We start from the raw sequence: 24590 nt of genomic DNA, 5'->3' as shown, positions 1-24590 counted from the left end.
AAAGAGAAAGGGACTGTTACATTTCAAGTACACACGGGCCACTATTTGCCGACATTGATATGTCTTCTGAGAAAGCTTCATTACAGCTATGAAAGAAACTTCCTTTTTCTGTCACTATTCCCTTTTCCATGCCCTTCCTGCCTTGTGCTCTATGTGAAGAAGGAAGAGAAATGGGAAATCTTGCACAAGTTTCTGTAATGTGTTGAATTCTGATGAGATGGCAACTATGGACATTTCCAAAAATGTTTTCAACACTGTGCCACAGCAGGTATGCCTTGGAAGGGACCTGAGGATAAATCCATTCTGGAGAAGATACACCTCAAAATACCAAGAGTTCATGTTGCAGCACCTTGAAGAATCAGTGGCTGTGCATGAGACTAGCCCAAGGACGGTCAGGTAACCCTGGAGAGACTGCACCTCATAGATAAAGCTTCACTTGGAGCAGGCCCGACCCTAAGAGGCCTAGGGGCCAGAGAAAGGGCACTGTGAGCAGTTCACTGCATTGTTAAACTCAGTCTGATGCAAAGGGATGAGTGGTTCAGGTTTTAATGGATATACCTTTAAATTTTTGTAATCCATTATTTGGGTTGCATGTTATGAGAATTCCTGTAACAGGACCCACATGAACCAGTGGGGGACAAGCCTTACAAGTAGTGCAAGTACAGCAGAAATGCCACCTGAGATGGCTTTGGTAAAACACTAAGAACTCTTCAGGCATAGAAATAGGTGTAAAAATGTCTACGTGATGCCTCTCAGGTGTTCAGATATTATCCATGGGCTTAGTGATTCCCCAACCAGAGTTCTTGGGAGAGAATGTTTTGGGTTGAAGAGTCACAGTCTCAACAAACATTTTGATGTGCCCAGTGACAGAGAAACAGAATGTTGTCATGGTTTTGCACAATGGACTGAACAGAATTTTCAACATTATGTGCTTCCTTGTTTTGGTTTGCATTGGGTGGGAGCTGTAATTTAAAGGCATTCCAGACAAATTTACCACAAAAACTACTGAAAATTCTCCCACTTACCTGAATCTCACTGATGAGAGAAAGTTCTTGTCTCTCCTTCTAGCACAATTCTCTGGTACTTCTAATACAGTCACTGTAATCTCTGTCCCTTGTTCACACCTGAGGCTGACAAACTCAGAGCAGGCCAAGTCAGAATAGCAGAATGAGCTGAAGTTTCTGTTGTTTATCCCTGAAGATACTGTGATTCTGGGAGAGTTTGCTGACATCTGTGAGACTAGAGAGAGACTTTTCCTACCTCTGCTTACCCAGCACCCTGCAGCACATAAGAACCCTCCGTAGTATCCATACTGAAATATGCCTTTTAGGGAGAAAATTGCCATTGAAAAGTTGTTGGGAATTTGAACACCTTTAAGTGGAAGACCTATCCACGCCAGGCTGAATTTCAGACTTTGAAACTTTACTATCTTCCAGGTTGCACAGAGAACTACCATATTCCTTGCTCGGTGTCATTTATTGGAATAGTATCTCTTCCTTGGGGAAGCTCATTTATTACTTTGGCTGAACCTGCTTTATTGTTATAAAATTGTATTTACTTAATGTGTACCAGCAAAGAGAACCTCCACTCAGACGATATTAAAGAGTGGGAATTAATCCCCAAGGGATTAATTCTAGCCAAAGTCTGTTGTGAAAGATAAAACTTTCGTCTTAGACACCATACATAACCCACTCATTACAGAGAGTGAATCTTGGAATGACATATTTTCCTCATACTTGTGACAGAAAAACAAAGTTTCTTCAACTTCTTCTGCTAGCTGGAAAACATTTTATGTATCTTCAAGAAAAGGCTAAAATTGAATCAAGAAAGGATTATCTCTTCAATTGCCACTAAATTGTTAGTTCCATTTGCTGTCAAGCTCATAAGTCATGAGACAGGCCAACTAATCTGGTTTGTATTGCTTTCCTGATATAAAACATCTGCAAATCTGCCTAAACTGATATTAATCCATGAATTATTGTTGATTAATTCAATGAGTGCTGTCAATTTCCTTTAGGGAGAAACAGAAATATTTTTCCCTCACTGATTATAGAAAAAATGTTATTTGCTTAGCCCTTCATAAATTAAAATAAAATCCAAATCCACAAGATCTCCTTGTGTTTCTATAATCCGAATTTACCTAATTTTACAGACATGTATACAAAGAGAATGGCATGAATTTCTGATGAATTTCAGTATCAAGCTTCATAGTGTCTTAATCAGCATAACAAAGCTATCATTTTATGTGATTGTTAATTATTTTATACTCTCACATTTTAGATTACTCTCCTCTTTTCTTTGCATACAATTAAAATAAGAATATATTTTATTATTTTTCATTCTCCATTTAAAGCTGTTCATAGGGAGAATGTCAGTATTATCAGAATGAAAATGAAATGTTCAAGCAGAGCTGCTGACTTCCACATCTCTGAATGGAGCTGTATAGATCTAGTTGCTTTAATTGAAGTAATGAATTCAGCCTTCAGCATCCTATGCAGGTATTCCTTTACTTTAGCAGCTATATTAAAGGTTTTCTATCAAAACTAATATTACACTGAAAATTTTTTCTGCATATCCTGAAATATCCATGTTGACTTCTCCAATTATGTGTCTGGCTGTATCACACTTTGTAATATTGACAAGAGCATCCACAAAGTGTTGAAAATCACAAGATTTGTAGACTGTGGTTAGAAAAGCAATGTTCTTCGAGGTAAAAGAATCTATTTATCCTTTACATTGAATTTTATTGTGATTTTTCTTTTCCTTGCATACTCCTACTGGTATTGCAGTAAACACCATTTAGCTGGTAAGATTCAGAGAATGGCCACGGGCTGAGGGCAGATTCAGCTGCTATTAAAGCTGACGGGATTTAGACTGTGGCTTAGATGAGTTTTAAGTTTTTGAGTTTGATAAAACTCATTTTTTAGTCAGCCCTACCCTTAAGGCCCAATTCAACTATACACTGAATTCCATCAAAAAACAGGCATTGTCTCCAGCTGGGTTGGATTGGGCCCTCAAGGGCCAGCTAAGCATGTTTACACCATGGGCACAGAGGCCTTTTTTTTTTTTCTTTGAAGAAATAGAGGACTTTAACTTTCAGAAGAGGCAGCTAAGACTGATATTCACTACCACTGTATTAAAAAATAAAGATGTGAAATATTGTTCTCTGAGTAAAGCTGGAATCTACTTGTACTAGGGTTTTTTTCAGATAAGCTTTTTATATAAATATCTACATTATTTATATTTATAAATAACTAATAAATTTGCTTTATTTGTTGAAGGAAAGAAATAGCAAAATCTTGCAAAATGTAAAACATGTAGTTTCTTAGTACATTTTTAATGTAGGTAGTAAACAACAATGAATTAAGGGCAAGATTAATTTATTTTTTAGAGTATAATGTATCTAGCTGACACAATGCTACCAAGGGATTTATTTGACTTTACATTATTTTGTATTATTTGGTATTCTGTGCTGCCTAAAGGCTAAAAATAATCTAAAACCTATGGTTTCTAGGAACAATACAACAACATCAGGAGCCACAAGTCAATAGAACATCCCTGAATTAAGGAGAATCCAGTTTAAAATGAAAGCTTTTTTCTTTTTTACTTTGTGTAGTGCACAAATTTCTGCTGTGATGTATAGGGTCTAAATACATCAAAATTACAGTAATTCAGTCTTAAAATAGAATCACAGAAATGCTTTGTTGCATTTCTTCACAGCTGTGTAGAAGTGTATCCCACTCTCACAGGGCTACCTAATTCTCTCCAGATATAAAGAGAGATGCATGCCTTGTGTATTTAGTTAAGCTGTAACACAAGTCACATTATTTTTTTTTTAATTTTATGTGATTCACATATAATTTGAATATTTTTATTAAATAAAATCCAGATATTTATTAAAGAGTGTGAAAGGAAAAAAATCATGATAGAGCTCTAACTAAGCATTTAAAATTTTTAATGGAAAACTGAAAATTAAATTATTAATCCTGCTGCATTATAATATTTATTGTATGGTAATTAACTACTTTTTTCCAATGTGATTGAATATAATTGATATTAAAACATCTCATTTTGTAATATGTGGACTTACACTCAACTGCTTTTCATAAAACAGTGTTATATATTTTGTGCCATTTCCCCCATTTGCACTCAGAATTTTTTCTTTTTCACATAAAACAGTGAATTTTTATTTCCATAAAGTTTTGTAAAATAAACAGAGTAATATGACAACTGTATTAAATAAGGTTTGTTGCCATTTGATTGATTCAATTCAATAGATTCTAGAAATTCTTAGTGTCCAGTATAAAAAATGTATAATCTCCTTTTGAAGTGTTTATATTGCATTTTATACATTCAAAGCACAGTTTCTGTTGGCTGCACTTGCACTTTGACAAATCAGACCCTATAGACTGAAGTTAGACGGCTAAAAAAATGAGAAATGTGTAGTTGGTACTGTTCTCTAAGTTCCACTCACTTAAGTACAATCAGAGAATTTTATTCACATACAAGTTCTCTGCTGCCTAGTTCACCAAGTATCTGCTTTAACTATAAGACTTTTCTTGCTTTTTATGCCAAGTTTCAATGGTGGAAAATTTAGATCCCCTCTGTGGATCATATAAATTAACACAAAACAACTAGAGGCACCTGTGAGTTGTCATCCATTATGAAAATTAGCATGCTAGATAGATGTGACAGATGCATACTTACTTAACAAGTTTCACAGGTATTTGTTTACAGGGGAAGGAAATCTCTGTGCTAAAGGTGGACAAAACTTCTTAGGAATTATGCAGAAATCTAAGGAAAATTCTGTGCAAACTGAATAATTTTTAGTGCAAACTGAAAAATTTTAGAAGTTTCTCATGGAGAATTGAAGATATTTCATCATTTAAGTTTCTCTATTGAAACAGGCTCTCATTAAAAAGAAAATTAATCTGTTAGTAGAATGGTATCATTGTTCCATGGCTTTGTCTTTGTAAAAGCTGTATTGCTTAGGCTCCCTATTTGGGAAGAGAGAAATTTTTCTCTTTTTAATAGACTGAGATAATATGTATTGCAAATGTCAATCAGAATTTTTTTTTTTTTTTGTTAAACTGTAGCCAAGTTAAACTGTAGCCTAGAGATCTAAATTTTTGTTGTACCCTAATGGAAATGTATTGCTGATGTGTCCCTTCCATGCCGAAAAGTTGGATGACTTTAGTATGAAGTTAGGAGAGATGACTGGCAGTGCACATCTCCCAGGCACCATGGAAAGCAGGTTCCAGCTCTTTCATGAAGTTATTAGGAACAGCTTGATTACAGCTCCTAGTGGCACCTTATAAAGCTGTTTCGGTCATTTCTAGTATTTTCTTGGGTAGTGTGTCCGGACTGGAGAAAGAATTCTTGAAGACAATATAGCTTTTTTATAAAAGCTACAAGAAAGTGAAAGTGAAAACCTAGGACAGTGGCATGAGGCCATATGCATATTGTTTTTAGTTTAATTTAAATCTTCTACATATCCCACTGAAGGAATGAGATCTCAGTATGGAAACTTGGTCTGCATTCATTGTCAAGTTTAGGAAGAAGAAATACTTCTTTCAGAGCTCTACTTCATATCTTAATTAATAATAGAATGTGAGAGTTAATATGATAGATTTTCAATACACAAATGGAAAATGATGACAATTCAGCTACTGAAATCTTCTGGGGACATAATTTGCTGCAAACTTAAAATATCAGATGACTCCCAGCTTTTGCTGCCATAAAGGAACATCACAAAAAAAAAAATTATCATTTTATCTTATTTCTTCTGTTTTATTGAATTTTATGCACTGAAAACACAAATATTCTTCATTTCAGATGCTTTTTGTCAGAATCCAATGGTAAACAAGAGTCGAATAAGACTTTGTTACTCTATGATAGAATATTAATAAGACTACTCTAGGACACAGTAACAGACATAAGAACAGGGAAAGAAGCAAATGGGGTCTAACAGCTTTTTGAGGGAAGCTTCTTGTGTCTCCCTAAACCAGGGAAATGGCCCCCTGGGTCTCTATAGTGGCGTAATGTGGCATAAACCTTTGATAAAAACAGCCAATACTTACTGAAGTTAAGTCTGGTGGAGTATTCAATTTATGGCTTCTGGGAAGAGTCAAAATAGGTCTTCAGGTCTGAAAAACAGAAGATAGAAATATTGCAGGCAATCTGTAATAAAAATATTGTAAATATTGTAAAGCTCTTTCATGAAATAGATGTCTTTACTTGCCAAGATATTCACAATTAGAGAGAGTCTTAATTTTTAAAGATATCTCCTTTTCAATATTCTAGAATAAGATCATCATCTCTTATGTTTTGTTTACTCTAATTGGATGAAGAACAAAAATTTATGTCAATCCTGCTGACACCTGCACTAAATTCTTTTCTGGCTTTGAATGTGCTTTCAGATACAATTCAGAATATTAATGATGATTTTTATAGCCTTGCACTTTTTGAGATTTCAATTCTAAGAGCTTATTGTCATTCTACTTGCTCTCAAATACTAAGATAAAAGATTTGGAGTAATGTCAATTATTCTAGGATTATCAATTATTAATTGTCTTTAGTATAGCCATACATACACATATTATATATATATATATATATATATATATATATATATATACACTATATCTATGTCATTCAAAAAAAGCAAAAACAAAAGAGATATGCAAAGGCAGTGTAGTGGGTTGACCTTGGCTGGATGCCAGCAGCCCCCCAAGCCAATCTATCAATTCCCTTCCCAGAGGGAGATGGTAGAGAAAATAAGATGGAAAATAGGTTGAGATAAGGCAGTTTACTAAAGCAAAAGAAGGGAAAGTTAGCACATGCATAAGCAAGGGGGAAAGAAAGTTTAATCTGTACCCCTATCAGTGAGGAATGTTCAGCCAATTCCCAGAAAGCAGAGCTTCAGCACACAGACTGATGACTACAGAAGGCAAACACTGTAAAATAACAAACGCCCCCAGTTTCTTCTTCTTTCCTGACTGTTATATCTGAGCTGACATTGTAGGGTATGGAATATCCCTTTGGTTAATTTGGATCATCTGGACTGGTTGTGTCCCTTCCCAGGATCCAGCCCACCCCCAGCCCAATTGATGAGGGAGGAATGTAGGAGGGACAGTGCTGCTGCTGTGCCAGCACTGCTCAGCAGTGCCCAAAGCACCAAAACACCAGTGTGCAACCAGCACCTTTCCATCTTGTCTCCTACTATTCATTGGTAAGGACTTACAGAAACAGCCCAGTGACCCAAAGGTTTACTAATATCATCAAGTTTTGGGTCATGCACTGCAGGTCAGGTGTTCAGTAGTTTGTTTTGTTTTTTCCAATGGTCCCACTACTGCTCTATAATTATTAAAAAAAAAAAAATAAAATTTGCTTATAACAGTAAGTTTTTTGTTTCTGTATTTATCAACCCTATCTACATATATTCTACCTCTTTCTTTATGTGTTCTCTCTACTCATTATGATGAATGCCTTATGCAAATCTGGAATTTCTAATCTCTCTACTTCACCCAGAAATAGTAAAGTAATGCTTCAGAATTCTCATAATCAGTCATTTCAAACGTGTAAATGGGCACATTTCTATTTTTACATAAAACATACTTAGCGTTCTGGAATTTACCCAGCCAGAATATGTTCCTGAGGCTAAACACTATCTATGCAGGATACAGGCAGCCCCTAACTTTTGCACAGTTAACCTAAATACCCGCAGTGCTTTTAATATATCTTTGTAAAATAGTTTCTGGGGAAAATCTCATTTTCATTTCTTTATTATTAATTAAGAGAAGGTTTTCCTCACTAAATATTATTCCACCCAGTCCTGATGCAATTTCTTGAACTTTATGTGCTATATCTGCTGTGATTCCACAATTGATAAAACACTGTAGTAGTGAGGCAGTGTGAGGCAGTGTGAGAATACCAGTGCCTGCTCATACCAAAATGCTGGCAGAGCTGTGCTAGTGAACACAGAGCTGCCCTGGCAGCGAGCACAGATCTGTGCAGAGTAGAGGAGAATGTTTTGTGCAGGGGATTGGAGATCCATATGGTGAGGGAGCTAATAGGACGTTCTGTGGATGACAGTGGGGTTATCATTGAATGGACACTGGGGGTGGCTAAGCTGGAAAGATGCAGAAGATGAAGCTCAGGAGAAAAGTGGTACAGGAAAGAGCATGATCCCAATAAAAAAGCAGGAAAGAGATATTCTGTTGTAGCCACTCTGTTGTAAAAAAATCAAGAGGAAGATCAAAACATCATCCACTGCATAGAGGCGGCTTACAAGTATTGTTTGCATAACTCAGTGTGTCCGGTGTCCAGGACAGGGGCAGGAGCAACACCCACCTATGCACAGCTGAGTGTGTTTATAGAGCTGGGATTCCCTTCTCTGCCCTAGGGAAATGCCCCAATGAAAACTTTTTCTCCCATTCATTTTTATGTGTTAACACAAATCTGTTTAAGGATAGTTTTTCTACTAATAGCAACTGAAGTTGTGACTAACTATTCCACTGCACATGAATTACATGCCAGCTTTTACCTACATTTATTCTTTTTTATTATTTCTGTGAAAACAATAAAATTATCTTAATGCAGTCCATATGAAGTAATTGCCTTTTCCAAACTGTTCTGAGAAAAGTCAGAACTGGGCTAATAAGATCTAGAATCCTGTCTTAAAGTCATACCAACAGCTACATCTGGTGTGATTTTTTAATTTTAAATATCCCTCAGTGCATTTGTAGAATTAACAACCACCTTTTAACAATATAGATTGCTGTTAGATGTAACTATACTCCTTCTTAATACAGAGCTGCTTGAGCAAGCAAGCACCCCATTAATGAGTACACACATTGCTGTCAGAAATGGAACAGAATATGCTTTATTTGAGACAGAAGTTTGGGTAATGCTGGCTGGCCTACATTTCTGAATAGAAGATAGTAAAAAGGATACTGCAATAATTTGTCTAAGGGCTACAAAAACTTAATTAGAAATTTTAGTCCCACAAAGGCCCAAAACTGTATCTGGAAGCAGTTATTTAAATATTAATTTCTACCCCAAAAAAGAGGAAAGGAAAAAAATCTAATTTTGTAAAAGCTTTCACATCTATGGAAAAAGTTGAACATAAATTTATGAATTACTGATCTGTGGTTACTTCACCACATCTTGTAAAGTTAAATTCAGCCTGTAAGTAACATCAAATTAATGAATGTGAGTTTGAAAAAATGAATGTGTTTTCCTGTGAGGCTGAGTTTAACTGTCTCAGTTATGTGTAATATAAACAATACTTAATGTAAGAAGAGGAGGTTTTGTCACTTTAATCCCTGTAGGAGTTGTTTTTCCTTTTGAGCAATAACAACTTTGATATGTCATAATGGATATCCATAAATTGCTCAATTTTGTCTTCATTTGAATTTTTTCTTATAGGCATTAAAATAACCATGATTTTTTTTGGGTTTTTTTTTTTTTTTTGTGTGTTTTTTTTTTTCCAAATTCTCTTTTTTGATACATATTGAACTGAAAAACTGGGGAGGAGAAGTGATTTTCTAATCCTTTTCTATTATTTGCCAAAAGCAAGTTTGTTGTTTGTTTCGTTGGTTTTTTTCTGGTAATATAAAAAAATAGAGAAAAAGCATGCTATTTGATACTTAATGCTGTCAGGTAAAATGGAGTAGCAGCTGCCAGATTCATGTCTTCTTCTAATTAATAATCATACACTCTAATTCAGCCACTAGAGTTAAAAATGCAGGTAGCAATAATATTGGTTTATTACTGGTTATTTGGTTTATTACTTGGTTTATTACTTCTATGACTACACTGTTAGCTTTTAATATAAGACACTGTTAATCGTCCCCATCATCAGCCTGTTTCCCCCCCTCCTTCTTTCTTTTCCTTAGAGGGTATTTACTCTTCCTGTAATGACAAAAGTAAAAGGTAAAATATGTCTCCATTTCTCTCTTTAGAATAATCCCAAGGCAATTTGATTATGTTTTAACTCAGGAAGTTTGTCTCCAAATTCTCAGATTAAATTTGACCTCAGGTTTAATGGGGCTCACATAACTGCGGGAACAATGACCATAGGAGGTAAACAGTTTTTAATGATATTGTTCACAGTGCTGGTAACATTAGGGGCATCATCCTTAGATTGCAGTACTTCAAATGGCTTTGTTAAATGCTATATTTTTCATAGGTCATGACATCCAAATGAGGAGTAAAAGGAATTATCTTGGTCAATGCTTCACTGACAAAAAACTAGAAATCAGTCAGATCTGAGGAGTTTTTTTTAATGTATTGTCGTTATTTCACCTTGATTTTGGCATTATGTCTGGGGTACAGCTTCCTAATAATGAAGTTATCTTTTGTTATTACTTTCTTCTTCATTGACATCATCATCTTCTTCTTTGTACTTTTCATAACCATCAATTATGGTTTGCAGATGTTAGTTAACACTTTTATAAAAACTAGTGTCCTTAAAGTGACCTTTCTTTCCTATCATTACATTTATTGCTTTCCATTTGAATTGACTGAATTTAAAAAGGATTAGATATGCTTGCAGTTTGTGCATAATAGCAACATCTCAAAATTTGTTGAAATCTCTTATTGACATTTTACTTTGTGTTTCTGGTCCAGTTGCTTGCTGAATTTAAAGTGCAGGATTACAGATGCTTGCATCAGAACACATTTGAAATTGCTGTGTATATTTTGAGAGGTTTTTTTAGTAAGGTACTTTCTTCCAAATAGACTTTTTGCTTCCCTGGAGACCTTTAAGTTTTCCTCTCAGAGATAGTCCCAAGAAGAACCAGGCTACAACTTCACCGGTAGGCGGAGCAATGCCAGGGCACTGGTGCAAGTCTGGGAACTGGACTGTCTTGTACGTGTTTACTATGATTTTGGCACTTTATATAATAGTTCCAGGCAAGGGTCAGGTGTTGAGAGGTCAGGTAATTTTCCCAGCTTGTGCTATAAATGCTGGCATTTTCAGAGGTTAAGATACCTCTTTAAGCAGGTCAAAAGTCCAGCAACACTTCAGTTTACCTTTAAAGCTACAGCCCTTTTCTAGCAGAAACACAAAAGTCTAGTAAAATGTTTTTCTACCCTTTCAGACATGGAAACTGGTTACTGATTTACTTGCAACTTAGTAATATCAACAGTATATCATATAACTATCCTCTGAAAGTATAAATCTATTTTTTTCTCATACACCCATATGTTTTAAGGAAGGTTGAGTTATTCTGTAGGACCCTGTATAAGCCTGAACTACCTATTGAAGAGTAGCTCTCTTCAAGCCAAAACAGCACCTACTTTGTTGAGCACTGTAAATTGCAGTATGGGCCAGAATACATCCTCCTCTTCCCAGCTCTTACTAAAGCTTCAAATGAACTGATCACAGGAAAGAGCTTCAACTTGAAGAATTTTATAGATAGGAAAATTACAAGTGTTCATGGATGTGCTGCAACTTTGATCTGTTAATAAATTATCCCAAAAGGTTTATACCAATGAAAATTTGCCACATTATTTTTTTTTCCTCCTTTTCCTTCTCAACACTGAATTCACAATTCTCAATGATCAGTTTGAAAATAGAGGAAAGATTAGTGCTACTAGCAATAAGAATAATGAGAACAAGATATTGAATAGAGCAGAGGTTTTTTGTGTGCAGCACCTTTGATAAGCCAACCATAAAACAGGGTGCTTATTACTGTGGCAACTATTTTAAGAAAAATGTTCCCCTGCTGAATTTGTCTTTTGATTTTAAACATAACAATAACCTCACACATTCAGCAGAATTCACCTCTCAAAGCCACAGCCATGCTTTCTGCTTCCAGAAAATAATGCACTGAAGTGTTCTCATGGACTTGGCAATCAATTAGAAGAACCCATTCTCAGGGAATTTATATATTTATATATAAAAGCTACCAAGCTGCTCCTTTACTTCTCTTTTAGAAAAGTATTTCATTGGTTACACTCTGTTTCAGATACTATGACAGGTTGCATTTTCATTTTTTTCAACAGATCTACTTTTTTATATACTTCACTTGTGCATGGCACTCAAGTAGAATGCCATTGTAAAAGAGTACTTTTTCAAATAAAAACTTGGGTCATTAAATTTTGCAGAGAATTCCACACCACAGAATTTGAGTGTAATGATAACCCCTTGACTGCAGACATTTGGTGGCATTATTCATAGCTAGAGATGGACAGCAAATTAGGCCTGCTGTGTTACATGCATTGTCCTGCTAGAGTGAGGCACATTAACTGAATTCAACTCTGCGGTCAATAGATGTCTTTCCTCTTCTTAAATGTATAACTCACTGGTGGGGAACAGGGACTACAGGAAGCAGAAGGGCAAATGGAAAAAGAATCTAATAATTATGCACAATACATTTTAAATATTTATTATCAATGAACATTTGCTCATTCTGAATTTTAGATCTCAACAGCTAATTTTCTGGTAAAAAATAAGGTTTAGTGTTATACTTAAAACATACATATATTGATTATGTTCAGAAAAATGTAAGTAGTTATTGACATTAACAGGAGAACTAAAAATCTATGTTAAAATAATATTAAAGCAACAAAACATTTCATTAAATAGCAGATTAGTATTTGCTTTTGATAACTGACTTAGAGAAGAAAGCATAAATTCAGACTTTTCTTGTTCAATTACATATAGTAACAAATGAAATTATATCTTGGAAGTTTCTAGCAGAATTTCTTAGTCATATATTTTCAAAATAAAGTATTTTAAATGTTTATATGTTTGTTAATTTTGTGTTAATTTTCATGTCAAAGCAGACCTCATATTTCTTACATCAAAATGGCAGCCAGTCTCTCCTTCAAAAGTTATATTCTTTCTTTAAGAATACACATTTTTTTATTTCTTATTGCTGCTACTTAGATTCAAACCAGTTTCACAAAATCTCAAATGGTGACTTGGACAGTATTTTTTATATTTATTATTGAGCAAAGCTGCCAGGAGACAAAAAGAAATAGCCATCAGACAGTGATAGGAAGCTCAGATATAAGAGAGAGTTTTCAAGACTGCTCTGCAAAAGTCCATTGTGAAGTTTATACCAGCTTCCATCTAAAATATATTATCCTGCTAGTGGTTCTTTCACATGCCATTTACCCATCCCTCTTGCAGTTAAGTACCTTGAAAACCAGAGTGCAAACCCTCTGGGACACAGGGTTACCCTGTCAATTTGTGTGCTGCTCACAGTATTGGGAACCATGTCTGGCCATGACTTTCAGCCAATCCAGCAGTGGCTGTAAGCACATTTTGAAAAAAAAGAAAGAACACAATGAGGATTATTCATTTATAGCATAACAGACAGAAATTGTGTTATGCTGTACTTCTGAGGTCAGTTTGCCCACATAACAGTTCTTCTAAAGCAGCCTTCCTCTTTCCTCCATGCATTTTTTCCCTATCAATATATTTCCTGCTGCAAGATCCATATAAAAGTATATATGAATATATGAAATCAACTAAAGACTCATTTCATATATTTGGTTGCTTTTCAGTGAACAAATAAATAAGAAAATATTTCCAAGCCTGGCTACCTGTACTATAAAACTAGATTTTAAGGTGATGCAACTTGTGTAACATATTCGGGATAAAAAATATTAATCTTAAAATAAAATCCTAGTACAGGCATACTTTCAAAAGGGAAATATTTTCCACTTATCAGATTGTAGATGGATGTTTAGAACTACAGAATAAAAAGCAGTATTTTTAATAATCTAATTTCTTTAATGAGTACTATTTTACAGCATTTAATTATTTTATTTTAGTGAAGGATCCTTTCACCATTCAGTTTACAGAATGGATGGTTGTCTCAGAAAGAATTGAGGAGAGGGGAAAGCATGATTCTACATGGATTGGTCAATTTATTACAGAAGTTGACTTAAACATTGTCATTTAGCAGAAATTCCATAGTGTTTGGTGACATAAAGGCCACTAAATTAAGGATATCATTCTTCGTATAATTTGAGATATTAAGTATAAAGCTGAAACCTATTTTGTTAACATGTCTTTAGGAAAGTTTGCTTATTCAGGACACAAGGTCATTTGCAAGGTTGTGGTAGACTGTTATTTTACAGTTTGTTCTGTAGCATGTTTTAACATTCCTTGTTATAAGTTTGTAATGCTTCATTCTCTGTACCCCATTTGGTTTCCCTAATGGTTCAGTCCTGAGTTGTTTACCACAGTTTTTCCCGACAAAATGTATGTCAATCCACATGTCAATCCACCTGTATACCCCTCTTGTTCCCTTGTCTTACCCCTGTCTGTCAAAGATAGCACACTCCTTTGGTTCTGGAGTGTTCCCTGTCTCTCATCCCTTCCCTGGAGCAGAATTGGATTGTAGGGTTTGCTCCCTCCCCGTGTTGGCTTCTCTTGGGGAGCCCTTGCCCTGCACCCCTCCCCTAATGCCCTCCTGTTGGTCACAGGTTGTGTCCTTCCCATGTTCCCCCCATCCCTTAAAAGCAGCTCTTTCAGGTCCAGATGTGTCACTTGCTCTGCCCCAGTTTGAGATTAACTCTTTGTAGACTCAGACAAGTGTCCCTCCCTTATTCCTGTGCCTCGGTTTCCCCGTGCCCTGTGCCCTGCTGCGCTCCCCACCCGCAGCGATCACCGCCACCCGCACCAGGCTGGGCACAGACTCGGGGCGGCCTCTCCGTGTCTGCCCTGCGGCCACCGCGGGACAGCGCCGGGAACCTCCGTGCCGTGGCTGCTGAGAGCCAGGCACACAAGGTTCTTGAGGGCTTTTGGGCTCTCTTCTACAGACATGAATACGCTGCAATCAACATGCTCTGAGAACCTCATGGTGTTCCATCAATAGGTGGGGGAGAGTGATTCAAGATGGACTTCTAAAAAATAGGGGTTTGTTAGCTCCTTTTTCATCTCGGTTTCATCTCTTGTGAAATGTAGACACTTCTATCTGACTTCTCTTATTAACATAAACCCACTTCATAAATACTCTTGAAGTACAGGTCTGTCAAAGAAATTTACAGCTTCACCTCTCACAGTATGAGCTATAAATAGTATAGAATTTCAGCATATAAGACACAACTTTAGACAAAAATTATTAATATTTACATAAAATATTATTGTTTCAGCTTTCTTAAGGTATGATTTTGATGTTTGTGTTGCTGCTATTACTCTAGTGATTTAACTACAGTTGTGGAAATAAATATACTTATGAGCTGCAGCCACTGTTTCCAGCTTAGCACAGCAGTGTCATTTTTCTTCGGAAGCCAAGGTATGGCTGGTTGTCTTCTGTTGAGGTGTTAGAGACATTTATAATGAATCAAGGCACATGTATATCCTCCGTCTGTCTTCAGAAGTCATAGTGGGGCACTCAAACAGATTATAAACTGAGATAATTTGCTCTATATTAGGTTTTAGCACCTTGAGAGCAGGGCAAACACCTGATGTCAGGATCAACACACAACACTAACAGTAATTATGTGACTGAACCAATTATTTTATTAGCAAAATGTGAGCAATTTTTTCTTATCTTTATGCCACACTGCTCCACAATTGGAAAACTAAGTTGAGTTAAAATCCCATCCATGTTCACACAACATTATGGTCTTCCACCAGGATGATTATGTCCTGATAACTATGATGAATTTCTTCAAAGTATTCAGAAATTAAGTTAGATACATCCCAAACTCAGAAATTAGTTGCTTATATATCACACTGAAGTTACACAGATTTGCTTGGTTAATAGTTGGACTCAATGATGTTAGAGCTCTTTTTCAACCTATATGGTACAGTTGCAAATTCTTTCCTGTTAGGTAATGAAAATTGTCATTTTAGAAGTCCTTTGAAGTGACTCATGTTATTGAGGTATATCAAGAAAATAACCTTAGCAGCAGCAGTGTTATCCAGGCTTGACATTGGATGTGAAACCAAAAGAGGTCAGGAAGTCAGAACCCAATACACTGAGCTATAAGCAAATTCAGTTCTACCACTTTGACACAGTGATGGGTCTAAAGATTGACCTGCTCTTTAAGCTTTCAACCTGCGGATTTTAATACCTCATACATGCAGTCAGACTTACTGGAGAATGAAAAAACTCTTACCTTTAGTATAAAGTGAACCACAGAGGGCCTCACCATCAAGGTCTAGCAAATGGCACAAGAGTTATCAAAAGTCTTGTTATCTTTCCTTCTCTTCCAACTTACCTGAATCCTGGCTAAAGTAGTTATGAATTCCAACACCTGAGCCCTTGTCCTTGATAATTCTTAGAAATATGAAAGATCCCATGGAAATTTCCCCTCTGGTTTCATTCCAAAATTTTACTTGTGACTAACCTGCTTTAATAACCCCTTTTTTTACAGTATTATTTTTTACTACAAAGAAAGAAAGAATTAGAAGATATTAATACATTCTCAGAGAGCTCTACATAAAGCTGTAAGAATGTTAAATGAGAACAGCAAATTCAAAGACTTTAGTTTCTGCCTTTAAATGTGAAATTAAAGTAAATTTGTGGGAACAGGTTTGCAACTCATGACAAGACATCTGTTTTTCACAGTGGAAATATGTTTAACTGGTACAAGTCATTGCCTTAATACGTTACTAAGCTCAAGAGCTTGGTAAGCTTTAAAACAACTCACCATTTACATGGATAATGGGAACACCCACTGTTATATTAGACAAAAATAAAGATTTTGTTCAGAATGGTAATTAATCTTTATGTTTTTACACTGCAACGTATCATTAGCTGTTGAGCAGTAAGCAATAATTTACATAATAATAAACTACCCTAAATAAAATACCCTAAAGAACAACAGAACCCCTAAGTATATCTGCAACAAGTCAAACATGAAAAGCAATGGCATGTGTGGTGGAATAAAAAGAAAATGTGATGTGTATCAAACAGAACCTCCAGTTTTATTTGCAGCAATCTTTAAAATTAAATTCATTGCTTAAGAATATTTAAAACAAAATAGTATTAAAAATATGTATAAACACAAGCATGAGAGCAGGAGACCTGTCTCTGAGGCTGACTGCTGAGGATGCCTCAAGGGCAGATTGCCAGTTTCCTTCCTGAGACCAAGGCTGGCTGTTGTCATATGTGTCCCTCCAATGGCACCCAGGACCTTCAGGGCTGAGGCACCTACAAAACAACCCAGGAGGTAGCTGAGGGATGGATGGTGGGATCAGTGCTGACTGCCTGCAGAGGGAACTGTTACACAGCATGTGATGCTTTATGTCATTGCATATTAGTCACCTTAAGCATATCAGTGGGACATATCCTACATATCCTAATTCATCTGTATCATTTATAGAACTTAGAGTTGCTTTAGAAAAGCATAGAAAGAGATTTATGGGTATCCACAGTGTAATTGCATGGCAGTGAACCTACACATTCACTTTAATGTCAGGTATTTACTGTACTGACTGCTAAGTAACTATTACTTACTTCAGCACTAGTCTGGTTTTGTTTCCATAAGATATCTTTGACCACCATAATGCATTCACCACAGTTTTGTCTGCATGAAAAGGCTGCAGCATGTAGCATTTTTAAACTGCAATTAGAGGATCTTCTGTTATGGATCATGGAACAAAATTGAGTCTTCTTCAGTCAGATCAGTTGATACCATTTTTAGAGATGATATTCTGCCTTATTATAGTCTGATTGGTCACCAGTAACCAGTGTCCACCAGCATGAGGTTGTCTCCTGATTCTTCAGTTTTCTGTACTTGGAAGACCAGAGTACAAGCTCAGGATCAAGGTTTAAACACTTGAGCATAATGGCCTTTAAGAACCCAGAGCTCAGTAAAGGATAACATTGTATTCCTGCTAAAGATTATGGACTAAAAAAAATCTGAATGTTAAATAATTTAAGGTTAAATAATTTCTTCAGTCATGCACATGTTTTTAGATAATTCTTATTTTAATTTTTTTTTCTTTCTTTTCTCTTTTATCATCTCAAAAATTGTGTGATTCACAAAGAGGATATTTATTCAACTCTCCGTAGGAACATAACCCTGCAAAAGAGCTTTTCTGGCATTGTGGGGTTGTTTACTATTATTATTATTATTATTATTATTATTATTATTATTATACTAGAAATAAAAGTCAAAATTGTTTCCTTTTACATGTTTTTAGAGAAATTACACTGAGCTTTAAAAGGTTGTGAAATTTATATCCATCATTAGACTGTTCCTCAAGATGCAGTTCAGTTTTCTTTAAAAGGTGAACAAGCCAAGTTCATCAACATTTTTATGAAATTAAGAGGAAATGTCTAAGAACTTGATGCTATTCTAATGTAAAATAGCAATTTAAAGGAGAAAACAGTGTTAGAAGAAAAATTAGTACAGATTCAGAAACTCAAAAGTCGCACTGGAAATATCTATGCTTCATTATGCATGATAAACCAAATACCTTTTTGATAAACTGTTTTATAATTGGGTTTGAGACCAGGAGTCAGAAAAATTAAAAAAAAAAAAAATTAAACTAAACAAATAGCAGCTTCAATCCCCACAGTTATAAAGTATCACTTTATTTCACATTTGAAATAAAGTGCTTGAGATACATTTTTTTAAATCAAAATTGCTTCAAATAGACTCCAGTTCAGCAATGGCTATATGCATAGTCCAAATCAAACATTCAGGAAATCACATTGTGAGAAAGATTACATTTAATTCCATTAAAAGATAAGCAACAGTGCACACGTGTTTTATTTGTTTGTTTGTTGAGTTTTATAGATGGTTTAATTTCACAGATGAACTAAGAAGTGAAACAATACATTGTACTTTCTTTTTTAGACATTTTTCTAGATTTTTATTTTTTTCCCAATCAGGAGAAAGAGGAAAATTCATGGTTTGTATGACCAAAATTTGTAATTTAGTTTTTTCTTTCACCACAAAGGTAATTTTCAGCCCATTGGTTAAGAAATTTTCCAGAGATGTTCAGAAGCAGGCAATACTTTCCTTACCTTTTACAAATCATTCCTGATCTGCTCATGATTGTAGCCTGAGTTGGTTTGTTTCACATTTCCAAACTCTGTTCTGTCTTCTAACACAGCTTAAATTCAATATTAACTTCAGGCAACTCAAAGATACATTTGTTTTAGAAAGCAGTCATTGTAAAATATTTGTTCAGATACAAGGCTGAGCCCTCAGGGTTCAAACCGAGCTGAAGAGAATGCAAAAAATACAGACAACATTACTAACTCATTCTGTTGAATGAGTGTTAGAAACACCCAAATATATATGAATGGCTACTGTGGAGATCTATTCTAAAAGACCTGACTGGTCTGATATAGTTTAAGCCTTCCTTTATTCTCATTAAAGGAAACAGAAACTTTCGAATCAACTCTTTTCAAATCAGTATTTTAGAAATCCCCCCTTTAAAATGGGAAACCAAATATATATGCCAGTTGAGTTCTCTTAGCTGACAAAAAGGTGTGTTACTGAAGTGGGCTGAGTTTCTTGAACAGTTGGCTTCAGACTCAAAACATTTTCTTTTCTCCTACATTGAACCATTGTTTGGGCTCTTTAATGGCAACGGCTAAAGAACATGGTAAGTCTGGGCAGTGAGAAGTTCTGATTTATTTAACCTTGTTCCCTGTCATTGTTCATATTCAGAGAAATCTGACCTGACTGAAGATTTATATGTTGATATGAATACATTCACAAAATTAAATGTTCTGCAGTAATTTTAAATATAGCTAACAAGCCAATCTGGGCACAGTTGACTTAAGTTCCTCTGGGGGGAAAAAATAATTTGCAAGATTTAGTTGGTTACAAATTCATAAGTACAAGATAATGTTTAGAAAATAAATAGGGAAAATAATGATCAGTCTTGCAGGATATCGAAAGCAAAATCCACAGAATGAAATAAAAAGAAGAAAAAGTAGCTTCTGAAAGTGTGTAATGAAATGTTACAAATAGGGAATTGCAGCAAAAAGCTAACGGATATAAATCTGGTATGAATCAATTCTCCTTTCCAGTCCTATTCAACCTTAATAAGATAGTTTTAACAGGTTCATACATTTCTGCCAATTTTAGAAAAGGCTTCTACTGATCAATAACATTTGTTTCAAAGAAGAGAGCAAAGTGAGGGGGAGATGCTGGTAACTGGAGGCACACTTTTTCTCAGAAGATGGCTGGAAAATTATATAAAACTGTGTGAAACACAGAAGAAATAGAAGCAATATACCCAATAATCATCAGTGCTGTCTGTCACTCATGAAGCATTCATTTCCAATCTACTGTTCTGTTTATTTTCCTGTTTAGTGCCTTAAAAAACACAGACTGGCTCCTACTATTTAGAACAATGCACTTTCTTGATTTTGGGTTGCAAACTTTGGACAGAATTTGCCTCAGAAGAAATTTCAGTAGTATTGAGATATGGAGACACGACCCTGGGCACAGTACACTACTGAGCATATTCCCTGCTGTGAGAAGCCTTTTTGTGTCAAATCCAGGCAAGAGACTGGGATACTGCAAGTCCTACTTTTATGTCTGGCTTTCAGAAATGAGCTTGTATTGCTTCTGGTTCTGCTGCTCCAGTCCTCGGGATCTCTGTTTACATGGAAAACCCTGTGTCTTTAAAACAGTTTTTCTTGATTTCTTTTTTTAAAGATTTTCGTTTAAAACATTCATTGCTGTTATTTATTTTTCAGATCATGCTTCAAAAATTTTTCGATCTAAATAGAGAAATAATTTTATGAGCTTCATTTGCGACTCTCCAGCTAGTTCCCATGGCTTTTGGCATTGAGTTTTCTTTTTTCCATCATCCAATATTTCTTTTTGTTTCTTTTCCCAGCACAAAATTACATCATTACTCATTACTAACTCATTGAATTCACAGCTGTACCTGTAAATAAAAGAGGGCAGGGAGTGTTCCCTAGCAGAGGTGACTGTTCTGTGCCATTAAAATCCTTTATATCCAGAACAGGGTGGCCATACCCAGGCTCTTTATTAAAAATGATTGCTGGGCTTGGATTCTGAGACCGTCCTAGTTGAAAGCCAGCCAAAATGAGGTAAGGACCTCCACCTCCATGAATGATCCAGTTCTGGGGCCCAGGCCAGGACGCTTCCTAGATTAGAGCCTCCTGTTCACCTCCTGTTCACATGAGAATGGCGATGGGCCTTGGGTTTGAGGAGTTTTTGGTTGAGTGTTTTCCTGGTTGTTGCTTCTTTTTCTTTTTTTTTTTTTTTTTTTTTTTTTTTTTTTGCCTTTGGTGTTAATGATAATTATGTATCTGTTACATTATGATAATAATGTTATCCATTTTTTGATGAGTTCAGGAAAAGTGCAAAAGTGCAATACTCCCTATGATGCAGCCACCACTTTCTGCCCTTCCTGGGAAGGTGATGGTGCTGCCACCTCTGCTCATTAAGAGATTATAGCTAAAGAAGGAGAAAAGGACAGATCAAAATAAAGCTTATAAAATCCTTAAGCTGGGATGTTTATTATGTCCAAGAGTAGGATTCACTCACATATTTTCTGTAATAGTTAGTGCAACACCAGGGCAACATTGTTGTGTGTTTATGGGATTTTGCACTGCCTACAGACTGCAAAAAAGGCAGCAAGCACATATACTGTGTCCAGGGCTGGCCAGACATATAAGCCAACTGTTTTATTTTGAAACAGCTGCATAAAATAGCACTGGAACTATCTTTTTTAAAAAATTACCTAACCATTTTCATTTACTTCATTTCTTGACAAATCCCCTTTATTTCTTCATACATTGTATGTCTTTCAAGTTTTAGAGCAGATATGCCTTTAAAACTGTTCTTCAAAATATTCTCATAGCCCTCTAGCCCAGATGAGGAAATGACCAGATGCAGGAAAAAATGGTCAGATGTTTGGGCTTCAACAGTAGCGGTTAATGGATTAAATCCAAACATAGAAATTAGTGGTATAACACTAGATTTTTATATTTGGTAGAGCACTTTCATTCATTAATACCTAATATTCTAAATATTCTTTTTTCAAATTTTCCAGGCATAACCTGTATTTTAATTATGTGTCTTTGTTTATGTTCCTGAAGAATGTTCAAAGAAATCTATAAACAGAGATTTCTTTCCCTGAAAAATTATGCTTTAATATAAGAGAGCTGCTTTCCTACTTCAGGCAATTTAACTTTGTGCAACTCTGTGTTCTTACTGTGAACTCCAAGTCAACAGTATTTACTCAAGCTGCAAGGCATACATTGTAATTTATTGCTTAAGTGATTTACCAATGTGTTTATATCCTGTCTTTGTCTAGTTTAGTAGGTACAAGAACATTTTGTAATTATTGCTATTTAAAGATTAGTAGCTGATGGATGATGATGGTATTTTAGTAAATTGCTTCTTTACAGGAGAGTGACAGTGTTCGGATTTTTGTTCCTCAGCTATATAGGGTTTCTTTGCATTGGAAACATGGACTATAGTAACTTTCCTGGAAAGAATGAGTAGCTCTCCCAGTGTGGGTATGGATGAAGTTATATTTAACAGAGGATGATTAGGGCAGGCATATCTATTTCCATACATGATACACTATTTATAAGTAACTTCTGTATCAGTGGAACTGCACCCATTGTACATTTCTGTTCAAGCTATTCTTGTTAATGCTGGGATCTGGCACCATAATATAATTCAGGTTGGAAGGAACTTCAGGAGGGCTCTGGCTCAACCTTATGCTCAAAGAAGAGGCAGCTCTAGGGCTGCTTAATGCTCAGTCTAGTTGGATTTCAAAAATGTCCAAAGATGGGACAGCCCTTAACTCTCAGAGTAATCTGTTCCACTACATGACTGTCATATAAGTACTTGATGTATAAATGTATAAACACTCTTCCTCCCTTCCTTCCTTCCTCCCTCCCTCCCTCCCTCCCTCCCTCCCTCCCTCCCTCCCTCCCTCCCTTCCTTCCTTCCTTCCTTCCTTCCTTCCTTCCTTCCTTCCTTCCTTCCTTCCTTCCTTCCTTCCTTCCTTCCTTCCTTCCTTCCTTCCTTCCTTCCTTCCTTCCTTCCTTCCTTCCTTCCTTCCTTCCTTCCTTCCTTCCTTCCTTCCTTCCTTCCTTCCTTCCTTCCTTCCTTCCTTCCTTCCTTCCTTCCTTCCTTCCTTCCTTCCTTCCTTCCTTCCTTCCTTCCTTCCTTCCTTCCTTCCTTCCTTCCTTCCTTCCTTCCTTCCTTCCTTCCTTCCTTCCTTCCTTCCTTCCTTCCTTCCTTCCTCTTCTTCTTCCTCCCTCCCTCCCTTCCCCTTATCTTTTCACAGCACTTACTCAGCATTCCTCTGCTTTCTTCATCTCTTTTTTCTGTTTACTTTCTCCCAATAACCTGTTGCTGCACCCTCATCAATGTTTCCTTGTATATAATAAAGACCATGCTTCTTGTATCTATCAGACATATTAAGTATATTGTCTTTCAAATTATTGCATTCATTTAAAAATCTTTCACTTTTGTGGAAATTTCAAAACACAGCATTGTGAACACTTTCAATATTTAAATTATTTTTTCTTTTCTTCCTGTTTTACCATATAGAGTTTTGAAATTTTAATTTTTAATTTTGTCATACTTATCTTGTCATAAATAGTAACTGAAATAATGCTGCAACCTTTTCTTAACCACGTATGGGCTGCACTGTTTTAAACAGTAATGTGAGAACTATCAAAGGCCAAGCACCATAATTTTGTCATCTCTTGCAAGTGGTTTTGGCACATGTTTGGCCTGGGCCAGCAACCATGCTTCCATGGACTACATTTGTATCTTTCTGGAGATATTACAAGAATTTTGGATTGAGTTTGCAGGGCAAGGTTTTGGTAGTGAGGGAATACAGGGGTGGCTACTGTGAGGAGCTCCCAGAAGCTTCCCTCATGTCTGACAGAGCCAATCCCAGGGGGCTCCAAGTGGGATCTGCAGGCAGAACCCATCAGTAAGAGTGGCAACACCTCTAGGATAACATAGTTATGGGGGAAAATCTGCTGCAGAACAGTAGAAGGAGAAAGGAGTGACAATATGTGAGAGCAACGACCTTGCAGACCTCAAAGTCAATGAAGATGGAGGAGGAAAGTGTGCTCCAGGTGCTGGAGCAGAGATTTATTCCCCAGCAGCCCATGATGCAGCCATGGTGAGGCAGCTGTGCCCCTGCATGGGGATCCACAGGGAAGCACATGGAGCTGTAGCACATGGGGCTCCATGCTGGATCCCACATCCCCCATCGTCACTGGAGGCGGAGGGAAAGCAGAGAAAATGAGCAGTGAAGAAGAAGGGAAGGGCAGGGGGAAATGTTTTAAGATTTGTTCTGTTTTCTCTTTATCCTACTCAGACTGATGGCAACAAATTGAATTCCTTCAAGTCGAATCTGTTTTTTTGTTACAGTAATTGTTGAGCAATCTCTCCCTGCTCTTATCTCAACCTATGAATGTTCCATCATATTTTCTGTTCCCTGCCTAGTTGAGAGGAGAGTGATAGCATAGTTTGGTGGACACCTGGCATCCAGACAAAGTCAACTACCACACAAATGATTATTTTCCATGGATATTTTGAAATCTTTCATCTTATTTAGAAGGTAAGAGCATCTATCTATGGACATATATCTTACAGACATGAACAGCACTTGTCTGCTATCTTCAAACCCAAAGTAA

At 36.2% G+C, this 24590-nt stretch overlaps 1 long non-coding RNA gene across 8 annotated transcripts in view; it reads right to left on the bottom strand.

The window, feature by feature from the left end:
* Positions 1-24590, bottom strand: part of LOC121469662 (uncharacterized) — a 160701-nt gene that overhangs the window by 51310 nt on the left and 84801 nt on the right. For 3 of the 8 annotated variants that reach the window (XR_012054843.1, XR_012054845.1, XR_012054848.1), the window contains exons 4-5: positions 6081-6146; positions 1026-1239 (exon numbers count right to left, since the gene is read on the bottom strand). This is a non-coding gene — a long non-coding RNA (uncharacterized lncRNA). The other 5 variants (XR_012054846.1, XR_012054847.1, XR_012054849.1 and 2 more) reach the window with 3 other exon arrangements.

The sequence above is a fragment of the Taeniopygia guttata genome, chromosome 3, assembly GCF_048771995.1.
Source record: "Taeniopygia guttata chromosome 3, bTaeGut7.mat, whole genome shotgun sequence".
Lineage (NCBI taxonomy): Eukaryota > Metazoa > Chordata > Aves > Passeriformes > Estrildidae > Taeniopygia > Taeniopygia guttata.
This window is presented reverse-complemented; position numbering and strand designations above follow the sequence as displayed.